A 10,073-nucleotide genomic window follows, 5' to 3' on the forward strand; every position below is an offset into this window, starting at 1 on the left:
AGCATTGGGGACGCCCCCAGTGCTGTTTGAGCGCTGAGGACCGCCTCCAGTGCTGCGAGAGAACTCAATTGCATAACAAAGAGCGGTGCAGAGACATCCAAAGGTAGGAGAAGAATAGTCTTTCTTAATGATAGGATCCCTTTAAATGGAGATCCCTGGGGCAGGTCTAGTCTACACGGAGTAGACATTACATGAACAGGACACAACATTGACACATTGCTCATGTGATATCGTATTAGGTTCCAAGGATGAGGTCATGTTTACAATGTAAGGAAGGAAAGCTGCCAAAAAGGTAAGAAACGGAGGGAGGGGAGATCCTATCTCGTATTTTCAGTTATGCAAAGTGGACACACATAAATATTAAGCAAATTCCCACTGACCCGCTTCACCAGAATAGGATTTGCATAGTCCATGTTCCATAATAGAGGAAAAAGACATGTAAAACAATTCTCTAATGACAAGATACACGAAGCGCGACTATGGGGGAGTACAATGCACACGCAGAGGATTGTACCACGGTGGGGGGGGGTAGACCTATACGAATATGGCCATGGATACAAGACATACATCTGTTAAAGTGTCACGTTAACCCTTGTTTCTCCCTGCTGTTATTCAGCTCCACAAAACCTGATTTAGCAACTTCGTCTGACTCAGAGAAGTGGAAAATATTTCGTAACCTGACCTGGCGTACCTACTGCCCACCAAGTACGGAAAGGTATGATGACGTGCAATAAGTGGATTTTCAATAAACCGGGAAACCAAGTATTTAAGGAATGAGAAGATATAAACAGTTTGGCCTGGAAAAAAAACAAACAACTAAATACCTTTCACAAATGCAACCGTCTCCACAATATCACGCAGATATGGCCGAGCCGGGCAGCAAATAAACCTTTAGGATTGTCTCGCTTAGTTTTAAGACTTTATATGGTTTATTTCCTTCACGGCCCTGCACGGATGCGGTCACATGTTGTATACATTTCGGGGACTGTCCCTTTTATATTAACGGAGATTGAAAAACAAAATCCATAACAATCCCATTTAGGTGAATGGTACAGTCCATTGCACAGGTTTGTGCAACAAAAGCAAATGCAGATATTCTATAAAGCAAAGGCTGCATTGCAAAATGGGCCCGGTGATCACCATGATGGCCAAACATCGACTGTACACATGAATAAAATAAGAGAAGTTCTTCATTGTGAAAATTAGGACACGTCAAGCTGTACAGGAAACATTTCAGTGAAGAAACCACTTGTAGGATAAAGGACGGATATGACATTTGTGTCTGAGCTGTGAAATACCTACAATGACAGTAATACTTGTGGGCTGCACCAGGTATCGCGCCAGATAGTACAAGGCACGGTTCACGCCTGCGCCCGGTCTCCGCTTTCAGGTTTCCGTCTTCTGCTCGAGAAACTGGACAGGAGACGGAAACCCGGCGGTCAGTTTTCATAGCCATTCACTTGGATGGGTGTGCAAAGTGACCGTCCGTGAGCGTCTTCTGGTCTCCGCGGCAAAAATTATTATTATTTTTTTTTAACTGGATACAAAATCGGACATGCAGGACTTTAAAAAAATGGTTTCATTCACGGGCGGACAGTTGGATTTTTTTGTGTGGTAGGTAAAGGTAGAAGGTGCTGGACCTCACCAATCTGATATTCATGTCACTGAAATCCCTGTGAATGATGACTATAGAATAGCTTAGACAATATTTACCCTGGCGAGTCCTTACGCAATCAGATTTCACAATGTATGGCAAAGGGCAGCGCAAGGAATGAGCAGGCAACAGGTCACGGCTTGATGGAACAACACATCATAAACTAGGGTAACCTTGTCTGTTGTAAAGTGACATGTACGGCAAAGTCTGACCTCAGATAACACCAAGGCAAGGCTGCCAATAAATACTACAAACGTGCGAGGATCTGACTAAACCAGCCAAAAATTATGCTGATTTTATGCAATCGATAGGGTGTGAACCAAAGTGTACTGGAGTAAAAAGTGTGACATATATATTAAAGGGATCCTATATTAAAACTCAATTTTTTGTGACTAACACATAGGTTTAGCCTTAAGAAAGACTATTCTTCTTTTACTTTTCGATGGCTTCTCCGCAACGCCGTTCCATAGAAATCCTGGTTTTCATCTATATGTAAATGAGTTCTCTCGCAGCACTGGAGGCGGGCCCCAGCGCTCAAAGAGCAAGGGGGGCGTCCCCAATGCTGCGAGAGAAATCTCCAGCACCGCCTCCATCTTCTTCTAGAACGGCCTCCTCTCGTGTCTTCTTCCGGCGCTGGCTTCCAACTTTTAGGCCTCGGGCAGCCGACTGCGCATGCCTGCCGGCCACAAGAACATGGTTGCTTACAATACTGTGTAAGCAGCCATTTTCTTGTGGCCAGTGGTCATGCGCAGTTGGCTTTGCCCTAGGCCTAGAAGTTTGAAGCCAGCGCCAGAAGAAGACGCGCAGAGAGGCCGTTCCTGAAGATGGAGGCGGCGCGGGAGAGTTCTCTCGCAGCACTGGGGACGCTCCCAGTGCTGTTTGAGTGCTGGGGGACCGCCCCCAGTGCTGCGAGAGAACTCATTTACATACCGACGAAAAACGGGATTTCTACTGAACAGCGGAGCGGAGAAGACATCTAAAGGTAGGAGAAGAGACTTTCTTAAGGCTAAACCTACATGTTAAAAACATAAAAAATTGAGTTTTAATGATAGGATCCCTTTAAGAGGGACATGACTGTTCATTCAGTAGCGTAGATTTGCAAGTAGGACACCGTGCTCTAAATAGTGGCTGTGCCATGTGGTAAGCATTGTTTTTCCTACGGGTGCCTATGGAGAACAGATATTCATCTTTAATATATTAAGAAATGCAATGGCACAACATATAAATTACACGGACAAATGAAACACGGCATGAGAGCAACCTAATACAGCGTGTAATACCTGCTCACCACATCGTTCTAATAAACCAATTTTATAGCCAATTTCAGTTCAGTAAAACCAGATCGGATGGATCAGATTATCTAGACTTTTTACATGGAAACTTCTACATAAACAGTGATTGGCTAAAACCAAAGAGTCCGGCTGAATGTGCAAACAATAGACCTAAATCTATAATATGCACATGGCCATACTACCGATATGATGCATATCAAATGATGCCAATGAAAATACCGTGCGCGTGTGAGCCATATTTATTAAAGGGGATGTCCGGGAATATGGCTTTTATGGCCATAGTTATGTGATTTGTGAGCACGGTCACTGGTCAACCATATAGAGCCGCCTCCAGCAGCCATACTATACACGACACAGGGCAGAAAGTCGGATAATTCTGACCTAAATGGGTAAAGCGCAAAATTCAGTGGTTTTAGACATTGCAAGTGTAATATGTCAGCGATTTCCAAGCTCCGTGTCCTACAGTAACCCCTGCAGAGTTGGCAGACAGGAAGCATGTCATGTACTAGAATGGTCTTTCCTGCAGCGTGACGTACTATGTATACTATATATGAGCGCCCTGTATATACCCCAGTGCTGGAGAATGGAGGGTGTTGTACTATGTATACTATATATGAGTGCACTGTATATACCCCAGTGCTGGAGAATGGAGGAGGGTGTACTATGTATACTATATATGAGCGCACTATACATACCCCAGTGCTGGAGAATGGAGGGTGTTGTACTATGTATACTATATATGAGTGCACTGTATATACCCCAGTGCTGGAGAATGGAGGAGGGTGTACTATGTATACTATATATGAGTGCACTGTATATACCCCAGTGCTGGAGAATGGAGGAGGGTGTACGATGTATACTATATATGAGCACACTGTATATACCCCAGTGCTGGAGAATGGAGGAGGGTGTACTATGTATACTATATATGAGCACACTGTATATACCCCAGTGCTGGAGAATGGAGGAGGGTGTACTATGTATACTATATATGAGCGCACTATACATACCCCAGTGCTGGAGAATGGAGGAGGGTGTACGATGTATACTATATATGAGCGCACTGTATATACCCCAGTGCTGGAGAATGGAGGGTGTTGTACTATGTATACTATATATGAGTGCACTGTATATACCCCAGTGCTGGAGAATGGAGGAGGGTGTACTATGTATACTATATATGAGTGCACTGTATATACCCCAGTGCTGGAGAATGGAGGAGGGTGTACGATGTATACTATATATGAGTGCACTGTATATACCCCAGTGCTGGAGAATGGAGGAGGGTGTACGATGTATACTATATATGAGCGCACTGTATATACCCCAGTGCTGGAGAATGGAGGAGGGTGTACGATGTATACTATATATGAGCGCCCTGTATATACCCCAGTGCTGGAGAATGGAGGAGGGTGTACTATGTATACTATATATGAGCACACTGTATATACCCCAGTGCTGGAGAATGGAGGAGGGTGTACGATGTATACTATATATGAGCGCCCTGTATATACCCCAGTGCTGGAGAATGGAGGAGGGTGTACTATGTATACTATATATGAGCGCACTATATATACCCCAGTGCTGGAGAATGGAGGGTGTACTATGTATACTATATATGAGCACACTGTATATACCCCAGTGCTGGAGAATGGAGGAGGGTGTACTATGTATACTATATATGAGCACACTGTATATACCCCAGTGCTGGAGAATGGAGGAGGGTGTACGATGTATACTATATATGAGCGCACTATATATACCCCAGTGCTGGAGAATGGAGGAGGGTGTACGATGTATACTATATATGAGCGCACTATATATACCCCAGTGCTGGAGAATGGAGGGTGTATACGGTGGAGCACGACCGTAGGTACTCCATGTAAATAGCAAAGTATCTAGTAAGTAATGAAACAGGATTTATAGCTAAAACCACAAATATTCCAAAAGTAGAATCAGTAAAATCAGCAGATTCAGAACAGGACACAATAACCTGCAGATAAGAGAACGCCTAGAAATGATTAGCTCAGGACTGAATGTCATCATAACCGAATCAACATTTATAGGAAAACTCATCCGGGGCAGTTCTAGAAAGGTCACCAGATGTGGCAACTCCACGATGAATCAGCCCCCGAGTGAGGACATGTTCAGGGATTTTTTTATTCTTCTCTTTCATTGACGCAGATCCCCTGTAATGGTCAATGTACTACAGGACTGAACTCACAGTTTTAAAGGGATCCTATCATACAAATATTTTTTTCTTGGTAACACGTCAGAATAGCCTTAAGAAAGGCTATTCTTCTCCTACCTTTTGTCGTCTTCTCCGCACCGACGTTCGCCTACAATCTCGGTTCTTGTTGGTATGCAAATTAGCTCTCTCGCAGCACTGGGGGAGGGCCCAATGCTGCCAGAAAACTCTCCAGTTTCGCCTCCATCTTCATCAGGAATACCCTCTTCATACTGTTCTTCCGGCGGTGGCTTGTAACGTCTAGGCCTCGGGCTGAGTAGACTGCGCATGCCCACAGGCCACGAGAAAATGGCCGCTTGCACAGTAGTGCAAGCGGCCATTTTCTCGTGGCCTATGGGTATGCGCAGTCTGCTCTGCCCGAGGCCTAGAAGTTACAAGCCACCGCCGGAAGAGGAGGAAGTTCCTGATGAAGATTGAGGCAGCGCTGGAGAGTTCTCTCGCAGCATTGGGGACACCTCCAGTACTGTTTGAGCGCTGGGGCCCGCCCCCAGTGCTGCAAGAGAACTCATTTGCATACCAACAAGAACCGAGATTGTAGGCGAATAGCGACGCGGAGAAGACGACAGAAGCGTCGGGCTGTCCATTGTTCTGGTCAGTCGGAGGACTAGAACAGGGGTAGGGAACCTCCAGCTGCTGTGAAACTACAACTCCCAGCATGCTCCATTCTCTTCCATGGGAGTGCCCAGCACTATATCCACAACTCCCAGCATGCATACTTGCTCTGCTGTTCTTGGCATTCCCATGGAAGTGACTGGAGCATGTTGGGAGTTGTAGTTGCACAGCAGCTGGAGAGCCGAGGTTCCCTACCCCTGGTATATAGCATTAGGTGGCCCCCTGCCTCTAACACATTGCAGCCAGGGATGGTGAAGGTCCCTGCACCTCTAATGCATTGTTTGCTGTGCATCTATTTTAATCATCATCTGCGCAGTAATGGAGAATTCCAATGACAGCTGCTTTGTATCTGGGAAGGCGGCCAGCGCTTACACCGCTATCAAATTCACTGGGAGATGGAAGAGGAATGTTTATAAAAATCATCAGAACTTCTTGTAGACTAGAATACATTACTTTCCCTAGGTATACAGTTGCCTCCTGAATTCATTGCATTGGACTCCTTACATAACCGGCCATCTTTCTGTGCTTTACCATATGAAAAGCTCTCAGACATGTGAAGATGACCCATAGAGGAATGCGCCGTATGGCAGCTGCTCGGAGCAAACGCTTCTATGAAGCCCAGGAATTATAACCTTTAGTACTCCATCAGATGGTCTGCAAGAAAGATCTTTTGATAGTAACTAGATCTGTCCAAGTTTCGTAAACTGCAGTCTCATCACCTACTAGGTAGTCAGACGTGACGGCCTGACCACAAAGCGTGATGTGAAATGTGAACGGTAGTAACCCCCTCTTATACCAAGTGCCTTATGTCCTCATTATTAGCCATTAGCAAAAGTCACACCAATCTAGCTGACTTGGGTATGACTAACATTTATAAATAGTTCCAGATTTTAGTAGCATGAATATTAACAAAGGTTTGCAGATATAATGAGTGGCTTTATAGGATTAGAAACACATGGCTCCTTTGTCCAAAAACAGCACAACACCTGACCATGGGATGTGTTTGGTCTCGGAGCTCATAGTTATTGAGCTGCAATAGCAGATACAACCTGTGGACAATTGAGGGCACCGTTTCTAGGAGAAAGCCATGTTTTTCTAGTATAATAATCAGAGATCCAGGGGGAATAAAAACATAAAAAAAAACTCTTACTCACCTGTGTGATCCGTTCCTACTTATGTCGAAATTCGGTTTACGACGCCATGTAAGAACGGATCCCAGTCGTAAGTCGAGGACTCCCTGTATTAGGCTCCAATGACTGACGTCATAAAATACATTGGCGTATTCAAGCCACTTATTTCATTATGAGTCTTCTGGATACAGTCTGATACATTCTCCCTTCTTGCCAATGTCGAAAAACAAAAGTGCGGCTTGAACCTCCAATATGCCAAGTAAACAAACCCTTACTTAAAAAAAAAATAAAAAAAAAATCAATGTATTGCCAGCAAAATCTCATTGCTGGAGCATCCTGTGATGCAAAGATCTTGGAGGTTCTCCATACTCGCTTTTATCCGATTTACGCCGCTAATGCCTTAGGCCAGGCAATGCCGTCATCAATCTGTAGAGCGAAAAACTCCCTCTGCTAGAAGGTGGTAATGTACTATACCGTACATGGTTGTATAATACTGATATATACTGTAAGGATCCATAAACTTAGGGCTCAGTTACAAATTTGGGGCTGTAGAGTCAAAAAAAGTTAGCATGGCTTCAAAATAAATTAAGGTAATCAAGGTATTGGACCCTCCCCAATCTGATACTGGTCGCCTATGCTAAAGGCAAGTCTAAACTGAGTTTTTGGGCAGTAGATTTTGACACGGAATCAGTCTCAAAATCCGCTGCCAAAACCAGCTCCCACTGACTACAATGGGAGGTGCTCGCTTCTTTTTCCCCACTACCTAGTAGTGGAAAAACAGAAGTGACGACCATTCTTGCTGTAGATTCCGTGGCCAAATCTGCCACCGGGGCAACACTCCCCTCCTGACTCGATCCATTCATTTGGGCCTAATCCGAAGCGGAATGCCGCGACTGCACTGAATCGGCATCCATTCACGACTAACCAGATTCTGAGCCAGCCTCTGTGTCAAAATCCGGTCCAAAAATCCCTGTGTGAACCTACCCTAAGGATAGGCCATCAAGTTCCACTCTTGATGAGCCTTTAAGTAAAAGTTCTAAAAATGAAAGCTGGCAGTCATGTTCCTCTAGTCCAGCGGTTCTCAACCTGTGGGTCGCGACCCCGGCGGGGGTCGAACGACCAAAACACAGGGGTCACCTAAAGCCATCGGAAAATATATATTTCCGATGGCTTTAGCAGCTGAGAAGCCGCGCTTACTGTCTGCAGCAGGGTAGGTCCTAGTGTACTGAAGGACCTGTGATGATGTCATGACCATGTGATGGGACTCTGGTGTGGGCGGAGCTATTCAGGACAGTGCCGAGTTACACATGAAGAGAAGGCTGCAGTGAATGGAGACTGGAAGGTAAGATGGAGGGAGGAGACAGCAAGTGTAAGCAAGGGGTGGGAAGGGGGTGCAAGCAGTGTGTGAGCATGATAGTGGGGTTCAGGCTGTGTGTGAGCATGATAGTGGGGTTCAGGCTGTGTGTGAGCATGATAGTGGGGTTCAGGCTGTGTGTGAGCATGATAGTGGGGTGCAGGCTGTGTGTGAGCATGATAGTGGGGTGCAGGCTGTGTGTGAGCATGATAGTGGGGTGCAGGCTGTGTGTGAGCATGATAGTGGGGTGCAGGCTGTGTGTGAGCATGATAGTGGGGTTCAGGCTGTGTGTGAGCATGATAGTGGGGTTCAGACAGTGTGTGAGCATGATAGTGGGGTGCAGGCTGTGTGTGTGAGCATGATAGTGGGGTGCAGGCTGTGTGTGTGAGCATGATAGTGGGGTGCAGGCTGTGTGTGTGAGCATGATAGTGGGGTTCAGGCTGTGTGTGTGAGCATGATAGTGGGGTTCAGGCTGTGTGTGAGCATGATAGTGGGGTTCAGGCTGTGTGTGAGCATGATAGTGGGGTTCAGGCTGTGTGTGAGCATGATAGTGGGGTTCAGGCTGTGTGTGAGCATGATAGTGGGGTTCAGGCTGTGTGTGAGCATGATAGTGGGGTTCAGGCTGTGTGTGAGCATGATAGTGGGGTTCAGGCTGTGTGTGAGCATGATAGTGGGGTTCAGGCTGTGTGTGAGCATGATAGTGGGGTTCAGGCTGTGTGTGAGCATGATAGTGGGGTTCAGGCTGTGTGTGAGCATGATAGTGGGGTTCAGGCTGTGTGTGAGTATGATAGTGGGGTTCAGGCTGTGTGTGAGCATGATAGTGGGGTTCAGACTGTGTGTGAGTGATAGTGGGGTGCAGACTGTGTGTGAGCATGATAGTGGGGTTCAGGCTGTGTATGTGAGCATGATAGTGGGGTTCAGGCTGTGTGTGAGTATGATAGGGGGTGCAGACTGTGTGTGAGTATGATAGGGGATGCAAGCAGTGTGTGAGCATGATAGTGGGGTTCAGGCTGTGTGTGAGCATGATAGTGGGGTTCAGGCTGTGTGTGAGTATGATAGTGGGGTTCAGGCTGTGTGTGAGTATGATAGTGGGGTACAGGCTGTGTGTGAGTATGATAGTGGGGTACAGGCTGTGTGTGAGCATGATAGTGGGGTTCAGGCTGTGTGTGAGTATGATAGGGGGTGCAGACTGTGTGTGAGTATGATAGGGGATGCAAGCAGTGTGTGAGCATGATAGTGGGGTTCAGGCTGTGTGTGAGCATGATAGTGGGGTTCAGGCTGTGTGTGAGTATGATAGTGGGGTTCAGGCTGTGTGTGAGTATGATAGTGGGGTTCAGGCTGTGTGTGAGCATGATAGTGGGGTTCAGGCTGTGTGTGAGCATGATAGTGGGGTTCAGGCTGTGTGTGAGTATGATAGTGGGGTTCAGGCTGTGTGTGAGCATGATAGTGGGGTTCAGGCTGTGTGTGAGTATGATAGTGGGGTTCAGGCTGTGTGTGAGCATGATAGTGGGGTTCAGGCTGTGTGTGAGCATGATAGTGGGGTTCAGGCTGTGTGTGAGCATGATAGTGGGGTTCAGGCTGTGTGTGAGTATGATAGTGGGGTTCAGGCTGTGTGTGAGCATGATAGTGGGGTTCAGGCTGTGTGTGAGCATGATAGTGGGGTTCAGGCTGTGTGTGAGCATGATAGTGGGGTTCAGGCTGTGTGTGAGTATGATAGTGGGGTTCAGGCTGTGTGTGAGCATGATAGTGGGGTTCAGACTGTGTGTGAGTGATAGTGGGGTGC

Source organism: Leptodactylus fuscus, chromosome 11 (genome assembly GCF_031893055.1).
Source record: "Leptodactylus fuscus isolate aLepFus1 chromosome 11, aLepFus1.hap2, whole genome shotgun sequence".
NCBI lineage: Eukaryota > Metazoa > Chordata > Amphibia > Anura > Leptodactylidae > Leptodactylus > Leptodactylus fuscus.